The following is a 19,526-nucleotide window of genomic DNA, read 5'->3' as shown; positions in this document are numbered from 1 at the left end:
GTAACATTTGGAAACTGATCAATTGAAAAACAAAATGGTTAATGTCTACAAAACATTGCAGGTAATCAACAGATCAGGCAGTAAATGTGGAGAGGAATAAATGGACAGCATTTAGACCGAGCCCTTTCAGCATGTCTGGACTGTGTACTCCTCTGCTTAGTTGCTGCCTGAACTGCAGAGCTCCTTCAGCATTGTGTGTGTGTGCGTCGCTGTTTTCCAGCAACTGCAGAATCTCTTGTGTTTCATATCTGTATTTGTAAGACGATTGTACTTTGGCATTAAATAAACGAAATGCCTGTTGATATGGAGTGTATCGTTTATGGAAGCTGCTTTCTGGGTAAAAAAAAAACAAAACTGCTGATTTTTCTACACAGAAAACAAACTGAAGTATGGGCATGAAACCGGTGCTTGCAGAAACCGTTAATGGCACCGTGCGTACCCATAATGCCATGCGTTTAAAATATCGCCGTCGCTTGAAGCACCGATCAAATGCGCAGGCGTCAAGCTTGCCCCTGTCTTGGATAACTCCGCATGCGCGCAGTACACAAAATGTCGGGAGGACCGGTGGAGGTAAGAGCGGGTGCTGGGTGGGCTTTAATTGAGTGACAATTGTTGTGAACACTAAACACCCGTGGCTCGCAAACTCGGCACAGGACAGGTCTTTTTCCTCTCTCTCAGCCCCACGATCCATACACGAGCCCCGGGGAGCTTCCGGTTAATCAGGGAATGGGAGCAAATAGATCTCACAGACAGAGCCGAGCTCCAGAAAACTAAATGCAGGGATCAGGAACTCGGAGAAAGGGAACAAAGTCTTTCCATCAGCTGTTGAGACAATCACCTTAGTTCTGCCTCCAACCGGAGCTGCCGGCAATCCAAGCAACACACGCAAAATGCCGGAGGAACTCAGCTTTAGTACTCTTTTCTATCGATGCTGCCAGGCCTGCTGAGTTCCTCCGGCATTTTGTGTTTGTTGCTTGTTCTGGCGTTTTCTACCGGCGAGGACATGCTTTGACCCATTCTGTCTGCGTACTTACTGATATCAAACACCTTTGCCCTGGGCAACAAGTAGCTTTCACATCACAAATGTGCCAGACTCCAGTGAGACAGACTACTGCCCTTCCCTTCATATTCCTTGGCATTGCCATCACCGAGTTCACCCCTGTCAGTCACCTGGAGGGGGGTGGGTGTTCAGGGGAAATATTTATGTACAATACAGAAACTGGTGTTACCAGTGTGTATTGTGGCAACGCAGTAGTTGCTCGATAATTTGCAAGTGGGGAGTGATATTTGGAAATCTGACTTTTTAAAGTATCATTTAGCAGGAAAATCACATACAGTGACATGCAAAAGTTTGGTCATCCCTGGTCAAAATTTCTGTTGCTGTGAATAGCAATATAGTGAATAAAAGATGACCTGAGTTCCAAAAGGCATAAAGTTAAAGATGACACATTTTTTAATATTTTAAGCTCGATTACTTTTTCTTTTCCATCTTTTACAGTTTCAAAATAACAAAAACGGAGAAGGGTCTGAAGCAAAAGTTTGGGCACCTTGCATGGTCAGTACTTAGTAACAACCCTTTGGCAAGTATCACAGCTTGTAAATGCTTTCTGTAGCCAGCTAAGAACCTTTCAATTCTTGTTTGGGGATTGTTGCCCATTCTTCCTTGCAAGAGGCTTCCGGTTCTGTGAGATTCTTGAGCCGTCTTGCATGCACTGCTCTTCTGAGGTCTATCCATAGATTTTCGATGATGTTTAGATCGGGGGAATGTGAGGGCCATGGCAAAACCTTCAGCTTGTACCTTGAGGTAGTCCATTGTGAACTTTGAGGTGTGTTTAGGATCATTATCCTGTTGTAGAAGCCATCCCGTTATACCTTTAGCTTTTTGTACAGATGATGTGATGTTTATTTCCAGGTCTTTTGCAGTCAAGCGGGGGTTTTGATTTGCCTTTCGAGCAATCCTATGAGCAGTTCTGTGCAAAAGATTTCTTGGACGACTTCCGCCATTCCTGTTAACTGCCATTTCTTAATGATGTTACGAACTGAGGAAGCGGCTACATGAAAATGCTTTGCAATCTTCTTATAGCCTCCCTTTGCTTTGTAGCCATCAATTATTTTAATTTTCAGAGTGCTAGGCAGCTCCTTAGAGGAGCCCATGGCTGCTGATTGCTGGGAGAAGGTTTGAGGAGTCAGGGTATTTATAAAGCTTTGAAATTTGCATCACCTGGACTTTCCTGACAAAGATTATGAACAAGCCATAGCACTAACAATCTCATAAAGGTCTGAGACATTGGTAAAAGTCGTCTGAGAGCTTAAATCTCTTAGGGTCCCCAAACTTTTGCATGCTGTTCCTTTATTTTTTTCACTCTAAAATTACACAAAACAAAAATGTTGCTTAAAATGTTGAATCGGGTGTTTCATCTTTAACTTTAACTTTTGGAGTTCAGTTCATCTTCTACTCACTTAACTATTCACAGTTCTTGATCCAGGTAAAATGGACCCGGGGATCGAGCTGCTTGGGCTTATAAGGTGTTGAGTGAGTATTTCTGGTCTGGGATCAGCAGTTTGTTTCTGGAGTTCCTTTGGAAGCAATGACTGCTAATCTGAGGAGAGGATGATTTCCCATTCCATCCCTCACAGGGAGAGGCTATGAGTAAATGGGCAGTTCCGTGTTTACAACAGTAGAAATAGACCCTTGAGTTTGGTGTTGAACTGTGTTTGGAAATCACCCCCCCCCCCCCCCCCCCACACCGACTGTCACCTGTCTGTTACTCGGCAGAAATCATGCACAATCTCAAGTTTCTGGAGATCTGCACTAAAAACTGAAAATGTTTGAAGTCATTCTGATGAAATATATTAACCTGAATTGAAAAGTTTGTTCCTCTCAACACAGCTGGTCCTTACCTGCTGAGTGTTTCTGGTAATTCCAGTTTCTGTTTATTACATTCACCCTGGAATGGTTTATATTTCCTGAAATGGACCTGTTTTAACCTGGAAATGGAAATGGGTCATTCTGTGATCGTAGAGCAGTGAAGAAAGCACAACTTTTCTCTGTAAATTATCCTGGTACCTGTTTGTGTTCAGTACAGTTGTTGCTGACAAGATTTACAAGAATAATCACAGGAAAGATTGGCTTTATGTATGAGGAGCATTTGGTGGTTCTGGACCTGTGCTCAGTGGAGTTCAGAGGGACTGTGGGGTTGGTGGGGGAGATGTATGGCAAAGTAAACCTACTGAATGCTGAAAAGCCTGGATACAGTGGACATGGAGAGGATGTTTCCATAAGATGGAGAGTCTGTGATCCGACAGCACAGTGTCAGAATAAAGATGCTTACCTTTAAAATTGAGTTGACAAAAATTTCTTCATCCAAAAGATGTCTGATCTGTGGAATTTGTTGCCACAGATGGTGGTTGAGGCTGCCATTTGGGTATATTTATGGCAGAGATTAATATACTCATGATTGCTAAGTAGCTTCAGGGTTACAGCAGGAAGGCAGGGATATGGTATTGGGATAAATCTCAGCCACGGTTGAGTGGTGGAGCAGACTTGATGGATCGAATCACCTAATTATCTTCCTGCGTCTTACATCTTACCATGACAGAACGATGACTCCTTCCTATCCCACATCAGGTTTTGTGATGTGTTACAGATTTGTTCACTGAGATCATTATATTTGCCTTCAACATTTAAGTTTCAGTGAGTTTTGTTCTTAGTAACATATAGCAGAAATGTTTGGTTCTCCTTTTTATTGTTAATGTGCTTCATTATCTTTCACGTTAAAGTTAGACCTGCGGTGAGAGATTTGTTGGAAGAAAAACCCCAACTGGAAGGAAACCACGACTGTAGACGAGGGAACAGCAACAAGTGAACCTGCCCGAGGACTGAGAGCATCAACTGGAGAGAACCTATCTGACTCAGAGAATCCAGTGATTCAGTCAGGAAAAAGTTTGGTGAGTCTCATTTACTCAAACTCTGGTCCTTTAGACATTACATACCTGTACAAAGGAAGGTAGGAAATAGTTGGGAGTGAGACTGAATGTGCCCAGAAGAACCAGTTATGCCTCTGACAGACCCAGTTGGAATCACTTCAGGTCTGGTAATGTCCTTCCAGTAGCCCAGCCCTTTAAAAGCTATCCCATTCTATCAAAGTCTAATCCCGATAAATTCACTCAGGGACCGTATAAGCACAAACTGTTTATTCCAAGCACCTGGGGCTTACTCAGTTAGTCACTCAAATAGGAAGAGTCTATGACTGTTCCCGCCCAGTCCACTAACTGACTAACAATTTGCGTTATACCACAGATATATCTGTCCAGATACCCCCCACACAAGACAGGCTGGAGCCAACGTTATTTACTACATGACAGCCCCTAAAGACAAATTACAAAATAGTCATAATGCCTTAGAACAGACTGAAGCTGCCCTATCTCTACGCGTGAGTAAACAAGGAGATGAGCATCCTGGAACCCGAGCTAGCTTCTCTCAAGAAGAAATATGGCTCAGCTTGGCTTAACACATCTGGTGCTCATCAGCAGTTTCTTTCAGAAAAACAGGCTGCTATTGTTTAACCAAGTGTTAACCCTTTTGCATACTTTATCACTCCCTCCTTTTGATCATTACATGATCAACAAAGCAGTAGTTTTTTACAGAGAGAAAGCAACTGAGTACAACATTGACTTATCAGTGAGTAAAAACAGCATTCAACAGTAATTATAACAATGATATGCACAACTATTAGGACATAATGCAATATCATGCCCCACATATTAACAAACAGGCTGTCAAAGACCACCATTTCGAACCTTCGGTGAACCCGTGTAAATCCTGCCCTACTTTCTTGATGCTGTCAATCTCCTTGGCAGTGTGCTCAGAGAGGGAGTAATGTTGGTAGACTCATCAGAGATATATGTGCAGCATCCTGTGTCAATAATAGCACAGGTTCCCCCTTTCTCAGCTAGGATAAAATCTAAAGCCATATGATTCTGTAGGACTGTTTGCCAGATTACAATCATTTCAGTGGATATTTCTGTTACTTGGGCCTGCGTTTCTGTCAGGGTCCCTGCAGTATTGTGGCCAGCTCCTCAAGCGCTGTAGCCAAATTGATTATATCTCGTAAATTCCTGGCTACTCCGTAGGAGAGAAAAGTGATCATCCAAAATCGCTCAGTCTCAGTTTTTACTCTCCGCTGCCGGGCACCTGCAAGTATGGCCAGGATGCATGTTTCCCAGTCTAGGAAGGTGTGTTCGGTGGGAGCCTGAGATACCATCCCTCAAAACACTGACAGCCACAGTCATCTCTGACTGGACCCTAATTCCTCATCTCTCTTCCCCTGGCATTATTTGTGAAAGCCCAGGCAGAGAGTTCCTCACTCTGATTGAGCAGGATTACTGTCATTGGACATTGGATTACTGTCATACAGGCCCCTAGTTCTACCTGTTTGGCATCGGTGTGACAGAGACACAGAAATCTGTTAACATGGGGACCCCGGATGCTGGCGTGATCCCTCTCAAAGACATAAACACAAACACCACTGTTACATACCTGTAACAATTTAAATGAACCAGCAGCAATATACCACACATGGAGCCTGGTTTTGATGTTAACACCACTATCTTTATTTGTATCTACTTATAACAACTTAAGCAAAACAATCAAAAGGGACCTTGGGGTTCAAATCCATACATCCCTCAAGGTTGCTGCACAGGTTGATAGGGTGGTTAAGAAGGCCTATGGTATGCTAGGCTTCATTAACAGGCGGATTGAGTTCAAGAGTAGAGAGGTCATGTTGCAACTCTACAAATCTCTGGTGAGACTGCACTTAGAGTATTATGTTCAATTCTGGTCACCTCATTTAGGAAGGATGTGGACGCTATGGAGAGAGTGCAGAGGAGATTTACCAGGATGTTGCCTGGTTTGGAGAACATGTCATATGAATCAAGGTTAGCAGAGCTGGGACTTTTCTCTTTGGAGAGTAGAAGATTGAGAGGGGACTTGATAGAGGTCCACAAGATTATGAGAAGCATAGACAGGGTGGATAGTCAGTATCTGTTTCCCAGGGCAGCAATAGCAATTACCAGAGGGCATATGTACAAAATTAAGGGAGGGAAGTTTCGGGGAGACATCAGTGTTAAGTTTTTTGAGGGTGCCTGGAATGACTTGCCAGGGATGGTGGTGGAGGCTATAACATTAGGGCTGTTTTAGAGCCTCTTGGACAGGCACATAGATGAAAGAAAAATAGAGGGTTATGTGGTAGTGTGGATTTAGTACATTTTTTTTAAGGGTTATAAGGGTCGGCACAACATGGAGGGCTGAAGAGCCTGTACTGTGCTGTAGTGTTCTATGGTTATGTGTATACATATGTGTAAATATAACTCCCAAACCATTGAGCTCAGGGAATACCAAGCTTAGAGTCTGAAGATGGTAAAGTATGAAAGTTCAGCTCATCCACGGAATAAATGACGAGAGAGATATTTGTAATCCAAGGTGAATGTCGAGAGTAGGCAATTGCTTCCAATTCCACAAGTTCCACAGTGGTAAAACAGAGTAACAGTCGCCGAAGATCTTATCCGTCTTCGTTCCAAATCCACATATGAATTATCACCAAAACTAGCTGATAACAGGGGTACCGTCTTCAAAGGGAACTACCACCCAGGCAAGGGTTAACACACAAGTAGATTCCACAAGGTCTCCCAATCCAGATCCAACACACAAAGTATTACCAACAGTGATTTCCACAGAATACCTTTCTCACAAGTGGTTACCACATAACGCACCCAAATCCAGTTCAGGGTTAACAAAAGCGGTAGCCACAGGATACTCCATCAAAATCCCCATATGGATTATACGAATTACCACCAACAGTGATTTGTCACGGGGTACCCTGTACAAGTGAATTACCACCCCCAGGCAAGGGTTAGCACAAGTGATCTTCACAGGACACTGCCAAACCTAAAGATCCACTCCAGTGGATCAAACAAAGTGACAATCACACATTCAGAATTTGCTGGATCAATAATCAACCCACCCTTGTGGGCACAGGAGAGTTCAAACACCGAACTTCAGCCTCTAGGTCCTTTGTTTCAAACCTTCCATCTTCTTTCTTTCTCTCCGTCTGACTGTCTGTCTCTGACTGTCCTTGCTTAAATAAAGCAAACTGCGAGCTATGTAAACACAAGCTGTGAGCAAGTGTAAACACGCTGCAGAGTCAAATAGTTCCACCCCTCCCTCTCTCTCAGTAAGAAACAGGAGCCGATAAAGCCGGCGGCTGAAGTCACTCGGCACTCTCTTAAAATGACAGTCCACGGCAAGAAACCTAGAGGATCGTCACACCACTATCAACCAATACTTTTTCCTTTAGTCCGAGAGAGCCCTTCTACTCAGTTCCTTCAGTAGCACGTTTGTAGTCTGTTCGATGTATCCACCGAGATTGCCCCTTCAGTCTCTGAGCCGTGGAGTGGTCAGTAACACCTAATATGGTCCTCTCCACCGAGGTCTGAGTTTCCCTCAATCCCAGTTCTTGGTCAGGACAAAATTCCCAGGTTCTTGGGTGGGATAGTCACTCCTCTCTGCGCGGTAGTTCTCTTCCTTGTAAGCCCGTCATACCTGTGAATGTAATGCTTGGAAAATTTTGTTTAGTTGGCATATGTATTTCCCATCTCTTCCCCGAGGGTATGCATATCCAATTTACCTGGTAGACTTTCTGGGAACAATGGTGCACAAGGTCTTGGTCCACAGGGTGTCCTCATGGGCCGTCCATAAATGATTTCAGCTGGTGACAACTCTGATTTCCCCTGTGGGGTGACCCTCATGTGGAATAGGTCTAACAGTAGAACCTTCAACCAAGTGAGTCCAGTCTCCGCTGTTAGTTTGGCCAACTTACTCTTCAGAGTGCCATTGACACTAAGCCAGCGGCCTGTGGGTGGTGTACACAGTGGAATTGTTACTTGATAGCTGGTTTGTTACACACCCCTTCGCTTGCTTTCACCACAAAGTGTGGGCCATTGTCAGAGCTCAGCATCTCTGGCAGGCCATACCTGGGAATTATATCCCGTAATAATACCTTCACAACAGTCATAACAGTATTATTGGTAGTTGGAATAGCTTCAATCCATCTATTAAATGTATCTATAATAACTAAGCAGTATCTATAGCAATGTACTCTAGGCAATTCAGTAACATCAACTTGTAGACACGAAAATGGTCAAGGGACACGAAAATGGTACCCAGTGTGCAGGGTGCAGGTTAACAACCATTCCCTCCTTTTCCAGGTGTGTCCATAATTGACCAATATTGGTAAAAACTGTGTAGGAACACAAACCTGTCCCGCTGGGGTGATCCAAAAACCTGGGTCGGGGTCTTTCTGGCACCCCATCTGGAACCACAGCTTGCACTCCTCCTCAGAGGCGTCCCCTGAAAAGTACGCACCTCCCACATGTCTGGCAAACTCGTTCTGCTTGAGTTATGGAGGATTGCTTGATGGGAACCCGAGGAGACTACAACTATCGAGGATTGTGCAGCACTTTTCACTGTCTAATCTACTAAAGCATTGAGTTCAGTGACCTGTTTGGACATGCGGGTGTGGGCCGCACATTAATAATAGCCAGAACTCAAGGTAGCTGTGGAGCAGTGAGTAAGTTGTTTACAAACGTGGCCAGAGGAAGTCAGGAATCCCCATGTACCCAGAGAGCCCCGTAGTCATGTACAACTCCAAATGCATAACGGGAGTCCGTGTAATTTTTCGCACTTTAGTCTGTTGCTAGGATACAGGCACAAGTCAGAGCAAACAGCTCAGCCTTCTGGACGAGACGGCTGCTTCAAAAGAGTCCTGCTCAATTACTTCACTGTCCGTCAATATCCAGAATATTGTTTCCCTGCTGGATCCACAAACGGGCTTCCATTCTCATAAAACAGTGCCTCGGGCTTGAGGGGATATAGCAGAATGGATGGGAATGTCTGTCCTCTTTTCATGGTGATCCAGATGGGGGGCAGTTTTAGAAATTAACAAGCAAGGCCAATTTCATGGCCTGAAATTGCCCAGAGATGGGGTACAGCCTCTTGGATTCGGTCAATATTAAAAGAGTGTCTTACCAGATGTCCTGTCTTTACCTGAGTCCTTCCAGTATCAGAGTTGGCATGCGGCCAAGTCTGGCCAGCCTCCCTTGGTGCTGGAGGCAAGGAACCCTAGGCTCTTTGGCTTGAACCCAAGGCAAACCGTCACGGTGGTATGGGGAACCACCTATCCTGTCTGTCACCAAAGGAAATCCGGAACTTCGGCCAGTAATGCACTGTTCTCTCTTCCTTTAACCGCTCTAATGTGACTGGGAACTTTGTCCCTAGAGGGGTGCATAATACTGGCTTTTCTCAATCCCCCTGGAATTCCACCTGTAGTGGCTGTGTATGTGAATACGTGCGTTCCGTGCCTTCGAACCCAGACAGAGTGATTGTCGTGTTTGATAGCTGGAATCCATTTTCCGATATTACTTCCTGATTGAGAGTGGTTGTGGTTGCCGGCATATCAATCATAAACGGAATTTGAATTCCAGCAACTTGCAATGTTCCGTTGGGCTCTTCCTGAGGGGTGGTACTCATGGCAGGAAGCATCCTTGCTTGTTCATTTGAAAATGGGTTGTTGTCCCCACCTGTCTCTTGGTAGGTTTTTGTTCCCATTTCTTATCCCCAGATATCGCCCTCTTGCGTCCTTCTTCCCACTGAACATCTTCACCTTTAATATTAGTTCCCTTCAGGGTTGATTGGGATTTGAAAGTCAGGTCCCAACAATATGTCAAAGCTTGTCACATTCTATTTTGGTCATTGTCAGGCCATCCATGTTATTTGTTTTAATCATGTTGGCTAGTTTAGTTGGTAAGTATTGGAGCAGTAGGGAGTTAAACTGGGGGGATGGATTCCCATCTTTACAGGCTTGATCAGAAGTTGTTCAGTCCTCAGATGGAGTCAGCAATCAAATGGCTGAGCATGGTGCGATGAATGTGCTGAGCTGTGTATATTACAAAGCAAGAAGCATGGTAGGAAAGCCAGATGACCTCAGGGCAGGGAATTACGATATTGTAGCCATGATTGGGACTTCGTCGCACCCAATAGTCTGAGGGATTTAGAGGAACAAATTTTTAAAGAGATTACAGACCATGCCAAGAAACAAAGGTTGATGCAGTAAGTGATTTTAACTTTCCAGATATTGACTAGACTCCCATAATGTAAAGGACTAGATGGGGTAAAGTTTGTCAAATGTGCCCTTAATCAGTGCATAGAATTCCCGACGTAGAAGTGTGCAATAAGCTGTTAGGAAATGATCCAGGGCTGATGACAGAAATTAGTGATCATAATGCCATGAGAATCAAAAGTAAATATGGAAAAAGAGAGGTCTGGACCATGGATTGAGGTTCTGAATTGGAGAAAGGTCAATTTTGATGTTATCAGAAAGGATCTGATAAGTGTGGTTTGCGACGGGCTGTTTTCTGGCCAAGGAGTACTTGGTAAGTGTGAGACCTTCAGAAGTGAAATTTTGAGGATGTTGAGTTTGTATGTGCCTGTCAAAATAAAAGTTGAAAGGTAACTGGTGCAGGGAACCTTGGTTTTCAAGAGATATTGAGGCCCGGGATATTTTATTCTTCTGAATGCCTCAGACTGTTGGGTGCTACCAAGACTCATTAATGACTACAAATCATAAATCCATGCGAGCTCATCTGACTTTTTTTTTAGTCATCTTCTGTTGGTTTCTAAAAGCTTCCCAATAATTTTTGTTCTTTTGTTTGCTCTCTCTTGGTTTTTATGTTGGTTTTGGCTTCTCATTTTAGCCATGGTTGTGTCATCCTGCCTTTCCAATGCTTCCACTTCTTTGGGATGTATCGATCACTCAGCTCCCGAATTGCTCCAGCCATTGCTGTGTTGTCACTCCTACCTTTCCCTTCCAGACAAGTTTGGCCAGCTTCTCTGTCACAGAAACATGGAGAAGTTCAGTACGGAAACAGGCTATTTAGCCCACCTAGTCAATGCTGAGAACACATTTAAGCTGTCTAATTCAACTACCTGCACTGGGACAGTCACCCTTCATGCCCCTACCATCCAAGTACCTATCAAACTTCTCTTATTGTTGAAACCGGACTGATATTCACCACTTTTGCTGGCGTCTCATTCCACAGTCTCACGACCATTTCATTAAAGAGCTTTCCCAAATGATCACGTTTAATTTTCACCTTCCCCACTTACCCATGACCTCTGGTTGTCATCCTACCCAACCTCAGTGGAAAAAGCTGTTTGCATTTACCCTATCTATACCCTCATAATTCTAACAGATCCTCAAAGCAAACTTACATTCTGATGCTCAGTGCCTTTTTTAGGTTTATAAAGTGGTCGTGTAGATAGCCAGAGTTTTTTCCCCCAGGGTTGAAATGGCTAACACTAGGGGGCATAGTTTTAAGGTGCTTGGAAATAGCTACCGAGGGGATGGCAAGGGTAAGTTTTTTACCTAGAAAATAGTGTGTGCGTGTAACCCACTGCCAGCAGTGGTGGTTGAGGCAGATACAATAGGGATTCTTAACGGCCTCTTAGATAGGCACATGGAGCTTGGAGAAATGGAGGGCTATGTGCTAGGGAAATTCTAGGCAGTTTCTAGAGTAAGTTACGTGGTTGGCACAATGTTGTAGGCTGAATGGCCTGGAATATGATGTAGATTTCTATGCTCAGTGTTCTATGTTGAACAGTGAAATTACATCTCTTCTTTAAACTGTACAGGGTCCACGATTTTAATGTGGCTTTTTTCACACTCCAATAGAACCTTTGTCCATCTCCTGAGTAAATAGGGATGAAAACATATTTAAGATATCCCCCATCTGCTTTGGTTCCATACGTGGATTGCCATTCTGGTCTGACAGAGAACCAACTTTGTGCCTTACAATCGTTTTGCTCTTACTCTATCTCTGGAATCCCTGATGATTAATCTTTTCTGCAATGGCAACCTCATGCCTTCTTTTAGCCATCCTGATTTATCTCTAATGTGTTCTCTTGTACTTTTTATACTTCATAAGAACCTGCCTGCCTATCCCTGTTATGAAACTCCATTTTGTGCTTCACCAGGGTCTCAATATTTCTTGAAATCCAAGGTTCCCGGCAGTTTCTATCTTTACCTTTTATTCTGACAAGCACATACCCGCTTTGTACTTTCAAAATTTCGCTTTGAAGGCCTCCCACTGACCAAGGAAACCTTTGCCATAAAGCAGCCTGTCCCAGTCCACAGTTGCCAGATCCTAGTATCTTAATTCCAGGTGTTGATCCATTCCCTGAACACATCCACCTTTCCTATCATGCTCCTTGCATTGAGATATACAGGGCTCAGCATATTCACTGCATCATGCTCAACGTTTTTCATTCCTGACTTTGTCTGAAGTCTGAACAACACCTGTCTCCACAACACCTCCACAATCTGTTCTGTTATTCAGGCATCCATTCCCCTTGAGACTTTAGTTTACCCCCCCGTTACCCCCACCCCCCACCATGCAGCTCTATCACCCCTTTGGTTTTCATCTCCCAGATCAATAAAAAGGAGGTGCATACAGGCAGATAGGAACAAATGGGCTACTTATGAGATACAGGAAATTCAAGTGAACACTGATGCAAGAAGGGAAAAAATTAATCCTTTGCAGGATCAGAATGGTAATCCATATGAGGAGATGAAATAGATGGGGGAGATTTTTTCTGCATTCGTATTTACTCAGGAGGTGGACACAGAGTCTGTAGAAGTGAGGCAAAGCAGCATCAACTTCATTGACCCTGGACAGATTACAGAGGTGAAGGTGTTTGTCGTCTGAAGGAAAATTGCCATGGATAAATCCCCAGGGCTTGACAAATTGTACCCTCGGACCGTTTGGAAGACAAGTGCGGAAGTTGTCAGGGCCCAAGCACAGATATTTAAATTATCCTTAGTGACAGGTGAGGTACTGGAGGATTGGAGGACAGCCAATGTTGTAACGTTGTTCAAGAAAGGCTCTAAAAATAAACTAAGAAATTGTACATTGGTGTGCTTGACATCAGTAGAGGGAAAGTTATTGGAACTTATGTGCAGGAACCAGATATATAAGTATTTGGATAGATGTGAGTTGATTAAGGATAGAGAACATGGTTTTGTGCATGGTAGGTCATGGCTCACCAATCTTATAGAGTCTCTCGAGGAAGTTTTCAGGAAAGTGGATGAAGGCAAGGCAGTGGATGTTGTCTACATGGACTTTGGCAAGGCACTTGACAAAGTCTCATATGGGAGGTTGGTCAAGAAGGTTCAGTCACTCAACATTCAAGATGAGATAGTAAATTGGACGAGACACTGGCTTTGGGAGAAGCCAGAGTGTGGTAGCAGATGGTTGCCTCTCTGACTGGAGGCCTGTGACTAGTTGTGTGCCAGAGGGATCAGTGATGGATCTGTTGTTGTTTGTCATCTATATCAGTAATCTGGATGATAGTGTGGTTAACTGGATCAGTAAATTTGTGGATGACACCAAGATTGGGGTGTAGTGGACAGCGGGGAGGACTATCATGGCTTACAGTGCGATCTGGACCAGCTGGAAAAATGGTTTGTGAAATGGAAAATGAAATTTAATGTAGACAAGTGTGAGCTGTTGTATTTGGTAGGTCCTACCAGTGTAGGTCTTACACAGTGACTGGTTGGGCACTGAGGAGTGTTGTAGAAGGAAGGGACCTGGGAATACAAGTCCGTAATTCACTGAAAGTGGTGTCACAGTTAGATAGAGATGGAAAGAAAGATTTCAGCCCATTGGCCTTCGTGAACCAAAGCACTGACAGCAGTAGATAGATGAAAGTTGTAAAAGAGGTTCCGAGAGTTCAGAGAAAATTCACAAGGATTTTGCCAGGTCTGGAGGACTTGGGTTACGAGGAAAGATTGAACAGGTTAGGACTTTATTCCTTGGAATGTAAAAGATTGAGGGGAGATTTGATTGTGATAGAGGGGCATAGATAGACTAAATGCAAGCTGGCTTTTACCACGGAGATGGTGTGGAACTACAACCAGAGGCCATGGGTTAAGGGTGACAGGTGAAATGTTAAGGGGAACATGAGGGGAAACTTCTTCACACTGATGGTCATCTGGGTGTGGAATGAGCAGTCAACACAAATGGTGAATGCGAGCTGGATTTCAACATTTAAGGAGTTTTGTGTAGGTACCTGAATGGTAGGGGTGTGGGAGTGGGGAGTTTAAATAGTTTAGCACAAGTTAGATAGCCCAAAGGGCTTGTTTCTTTGTTGGTACTTTTCTGTAAGAGCCTGAAATAACAGAAAAAAATCACTGTAAGTTAATTTAACAGCTGTGCGGATCAACCATTCATCTCAGTAAGAGATTTTTATAAGGCATTAAAACTGTGGCACTTTAAGTTAATAATACATATAAGAAAATCCCAGCTGCACGTCAAGAAAGACTATTTGTGTGAGAATGTTTCAGTTACTGTGTGGCCAGGCACCCATTCAGCAGGAACAGGGAATAATACCAATGGAGGGAGTCAAACTGAGCCAAGGCACAGATTGGAGATGGCAGAAATGCCCCATTCCTATAGAAACAAGAAGAGCATAAGGGAATTGATGGTTATTCCAGATACCAGCACTGTGCCCAGTTAGAAGATGATTTCTCTGTCCAACTTGGGTGGAACCTCACTGTAACAGTATGATGCTGGATCAGACCTTGGCAACTCAAGTAATCTCATCCGAAGTGTTGTTGTACACCCATTGATGGATTTTGTAAATCTTTTTACAGGTTAAAAACGAGAAGGAATTTGTCTCCCGGAAGCTCAAACATGGCACACCAGTTTTGCTGCCTCTGTCTAGATATTTAAGAAGTGAAGCAAGGGATTCAATCGACCATCCTACCTGATCAGACTACGGGGCAGGATTCACTCAGTCATTTGACCAACTGGCATGTCCGTCATTTTACACAGGGGACAGCCTATTCTTCTGCTCAGACAGAGGGAATGGATTCAGTCAGTCATCTCAACTGAAGGTACGTCAACAAGTTCACACTGGGCAAGGCCATTCACCTGTTCTGTGTTTAAGAAAGCATTTAGTCTGTCATCCCACCTGTGGACACACCAGTCAGAAGCTGGTCATCTGCTGAATTTCTGGGAAAGGATTCACTCGGTCATCTGACCTAATGACTCACCAGCGAGTTCACACCAAGGAGCGCCCATTCACCTGCTCGGACTGTGGGAAGGGATTCATTCGCTCATCCACCCTACAGAGTCACCAGCGAGTTCACACTGGGGAGAAGCCATTCACCTGCTCGGACTGTGGGAAGGGATTCACTCGGTCATCTGACCTAATGACTCACCAGCGAGTTCACACCAAGGAGCGCCCATTCACCTGCTCGGACTGTGGGAAGGGATTCATTCGCTCATCCACCCTACAGAGTCACCAGCGAGTTCACACTGGGGAGAAGCCATTCACCTGCTCGGACTGTGGGAAGGGATTCACTGGGTCATCTGACCTAATGACTCACCAGCGAGTTCACACCAAGGAGCGCCCATTCACCTGCTCGGACTGTGGGAAGGGATTCACTTCGTCAGCCAGCTTGCAGACACATCTGCGAATTCACACTGGGGAGAAGCCATTCACCTGCTCAGACTGTGGGAAGAGATTCATTCGCTCATCTGACCTACTGACACACCAGCGAGTTCACACCAGGGAGCGGCCGTTCACCTGCTCGTACTGTGGGAAGGGATTCACTCGGTCATCTCACCTACTGACACACCAGCGAGGTCACACTGGGGAGAAGCCGTACACCTGCTCAGTCTGTGGGAGGAGATTCATTCAGTCAGGCAGCCTGCAGAGACATCAACGAGTTCACACTGGGGAGAAGCCATTCACCTGCTCAGACTGTGGGAAGAGATTCACTCTGTCATCCCAACTACTGAGACACCAGCAAGTTCACAGGGAGAAGCCATTCATCTGCTCAGAATGTGGGAAAAGATTCGCTGATTCATCCACCCTACAGAGACACCAGAAAGTTCACACTGGGGAGAAGCCTTTCACCTGCTCAGACTGTGGGAAGGGATTCACTCGGTCATCTGACCTAATGGCTCACCAGCGAGCACACTGGGGAGAAGCCGTTCACCTGCTCAGAATGTGGGAAGAGATTCACTGATTCATCCTCCCTGCAGAGACACCAGCAAGTTCACACTGGAGAGAGGCCGTTCACCTGCTCAGTCTGTGGGATGGGATTCACTCAGTCATGTAAACTGAACAGTCATCAGCGAATTCACACTGGGGAGAAGCCATTCATCTGCTCAGACTGTGGGAAGGGATTCACTCGGTTATCCAACCTGCAGAGTCATCAGTCAGTTCACACTGGGGAGAAGCCATTCATCTGCTCAGACTGTGGGAAGGGATTCTCTCGGCCATGTGACCTAATGGCTCACCAGCGAGTTCACACCGGGGAGCGGCCATTTACCTGTTCAGACTGTGGGATGGGATTCACTTTGGCATCGATTCTAGTGAGACACCAGCAAGTTCACACTGGGGAGAAGCCATTCACCTGCTCAGTCTGTGAGAAGAGATTCATCAACTCTTCCACCCTACAGAGGCACCAGCGTGTTCACACTGGAGAGAAGCCATTCACCTGCTCAGTCTGCGGGAAGGGATTTACTCAATCTTCCAAACTACAGATACACCAGCGAGTTCACACTGGGGAGAAGCCATTCACCTGCTCAGAATGTGGGAAGAGATTCACTGATTCATCCACCCTACAGAGACACCAGCAAGTTCACACTGGGGAGAAGCCTTTCACCTGCTCAGTCTGTGGGAAGAGATTCACTTGGTCATTTCACCTGCTGAGTCATCAGCGAGTTCACACTGGGAAGAAGCCATTCATCTGCTCAGTCTATGGGAAGAAATTCACTTCGTCATCCAACCTGCAGAGTCATCAGTCAGTTCACACTGGGGAGAAACCATTCACCTGCTCAGTCTGTGGGAAGGGATTCACTTTCCCATCTAAACTGAAGGTACATCAGGTGGTTCACACTGGGGAGAGGCCATTCACCTGCTCAGTCTGTGGGAAGGGATTCACTGAATCATCTAAACTGAAGGTACACCAGAAAGTTCACACTGGGAAGAAGCCGTTCACCTGCTCAGTCTGTGGGAAAGGATTCACTCAGTCCTCCACCCTCCAGAAACACCAGTCAGTTCACACATTCTGAGCTATTCCCCTGCTCAGAATGTTGGAAAGGATTCATTCAGTCATCCCAACCACTGGCACACCAGTCAGTTCACATTCTTATTAATTCCTTGCTTTTGGTTGCTGAGGACATTCATTTTAAGAGAGAGAGTGATTAAGAAGGCAAATCAGTCTGGCTTGCAGCTTGTTTACATCGCTTACAGCTTGCTTAGTTTTAATCGAGGACTCAGACACTCAGGGTCAGACGGAGATGAAGGAGGAAAAATGGAAGGATCGAAACCAGGGAACTAGTGGCCAAGGGTCACTGTTTAGAGCTTTCCTACGCCCACAAGGGTGGGTTAAGTATCGATTCACCATACATCGAATGTGTGGTTGTCACCTCGTTTGATCCATAGGTGTGGATCGGATTTGGGGTATCCTGTGAAGACTACTTTTGTGTTAACGCATGGCTGGGTGTGGTTTGGTAATTCACGTGAAGGCGATACCCCTTGTGACAAGTCACTTTCGGTGAGAATTCGTATGTGGATTTAGAACGATGAAGCATAAAATCTACAGCAACTGTTCTCTCATTTCACCACAATGGAACCTTTGGAATTCAACATAATTGCCTTCTCTCGACATTACAAATATCTCTCTCTCATCACCTATTCCATGGATGAACTGAACTTCCATACTTTACCATCTCAAGACTCTAAGCCTTGTTTCCCCCAAGCTCAATAGTTTGGGAGTTATATTTTGTTACGCCTGTGTCCCAACTCTGAGGGGCTGAAGGGTACAAAATTGCCCCCTCCATTTTGAGAATCACAAGATCGCTATTAATTCAGGTCAGGAGACCCAGGAAATGAGGGAAAGACATGCAGAATCCACATGGGTTTTGGGATGTCCCGCCCCCTCAGCGATACAAATCCACGGGAAACGGCCATTGTCACTTGGAGATGGAATAGTGTATTGAGTTCCGTACTATTTATTTGAAGCCCTCAGGGAATGAGCCGAGGGGGTTGGCTGAGGGATTGCATCATCCCAACCTGATTGACATCTGAGACCCCGTGAGTAAGAATAAAAGAGGGCCTGGGGAACATCCTCTTTAGACGCACCAGGAGAAACGATAGAAATCCTGTGACAGCAGTTAATAGTGACAGCCGGTGGTGACTCGTGTGTGTGTGTGTGTGTGTGTCCATCCTTGCCCGGATGACGAGTTTTCCACGGAACGGCTTAGCTAAAGGACCGACTACAAAAACGGAACTCTCGAAGGATCAACATCATAAAAAGGAAAGCCGGCAAGTTTAAACCATCTGTCTCTCTTGACTCCAACAAAAGGCTGCAGCCTGCATGAACTTGAGTGACTTTTATATTTCCATCGGGCAATACATTATCCCCTAGACAATGATAGAGTTATTTCTTATTGATTGTTATTATACCCGCATTTTTAGATTTAGTATCGACGACGTATATTATCTATGTTTGCATTGATATTTTTGTGTATTCTTATCATTAAATACTGTTAAAAATAGTACCATCAGACTTCAACGGACCTCACTATCTTTGCTGGTAAGTGACCCAGTTATGGGGTACGTAACAATTTACACACAGAAATACACATAACACTTAACTTTTGTTTATCTTGCTTAATTTACTTTATTATAAGTAGATACTGATAAAGATAGTGGTTTTAACATCAAAACTAGACCCCAGGAGTAGTCTATTGCTGCTGGTTCATTTCTAAAGCTTTAGTTTCTAAATTTTTGTTCATAACAAAATTGGGACCTGCATCTGGGATATGAACAAATTTGATGGTGTGTTGATTAATTAATTATTGATTTCATTGTGGAAATCCCTTTTGATTTATTTGTGTGTGCAAAATCAGCAGCAATGGATGTTGATAAATGTCTGGAAGCACCAACTTCTGAGGCATTAGAGGACACCAAAAGGATTGTGTTGTTGTGTATTGCGAAAAGGTTTAAACTTGCTAAGGTGAAATTGACAATGAGGAAGGCACAGATGCAGAGGATTATAGCTGAACATTATGTATCTGAGGTGTGTTTAAAGTGGAGGAGTTGGAGGTGTTTCCTGAAAGTAAACCGAGTGAGCTTGAGCTCCAATACAACTTAGAAAAGTTAAAGATGGAGTGCGGAGAGGCAGAGGCAGTTTGAGGCTAGAGAGGCAGAAAAACAGGGAGGAAGCAGAAGGATAGAGGCTGTTCGAGCTGGAAAAGATAGAGAGATTGCAGCAAAGGGGTCTAGTGTTAGACTCTGGTGATAAGTTTGAGGACAGTCGGGAAGTTAAATTGGTACCTCCACTTGACGAGGCAGAGCTTGATAAATACTTTCAGCATTTTGAGAAGGTTGCTCA

At 44.6% G+C, this 19,526-nt stretch overlaps 1 pseudogene; it reads left to right on the top strand.

The window, feature by feature from the left end:
• The first annotated feature begins 526 nt into the window (after positions 1–526).
• LOC132407280 (zinc finger protein 850-like) lies at positions 527–18,696 on the top strand (annotated as a pseudogene).
• The last annotated feature ends 830 nt before the right edge of the window (positions 18,697–19,526 follow it).

Source organism: Hypanus sabinus, chromosome 18 (genome assembly GCF_030144855.1).
Source record: "Hypanus sabinus isolate sHypSab1 chromosome 18, sHypSab1.hap1, whole genome shotgun sequence".
Lineage (NCBI taxonomy): Eukaryota > Metazoa > Chordata > Chondrichthyes > Myliobatiformes > Dasyatidae > Hypanus > Hypanus sabinus.
This window is presented reverse-complemented; position numbering and strand designations above follow the sequence as displayed.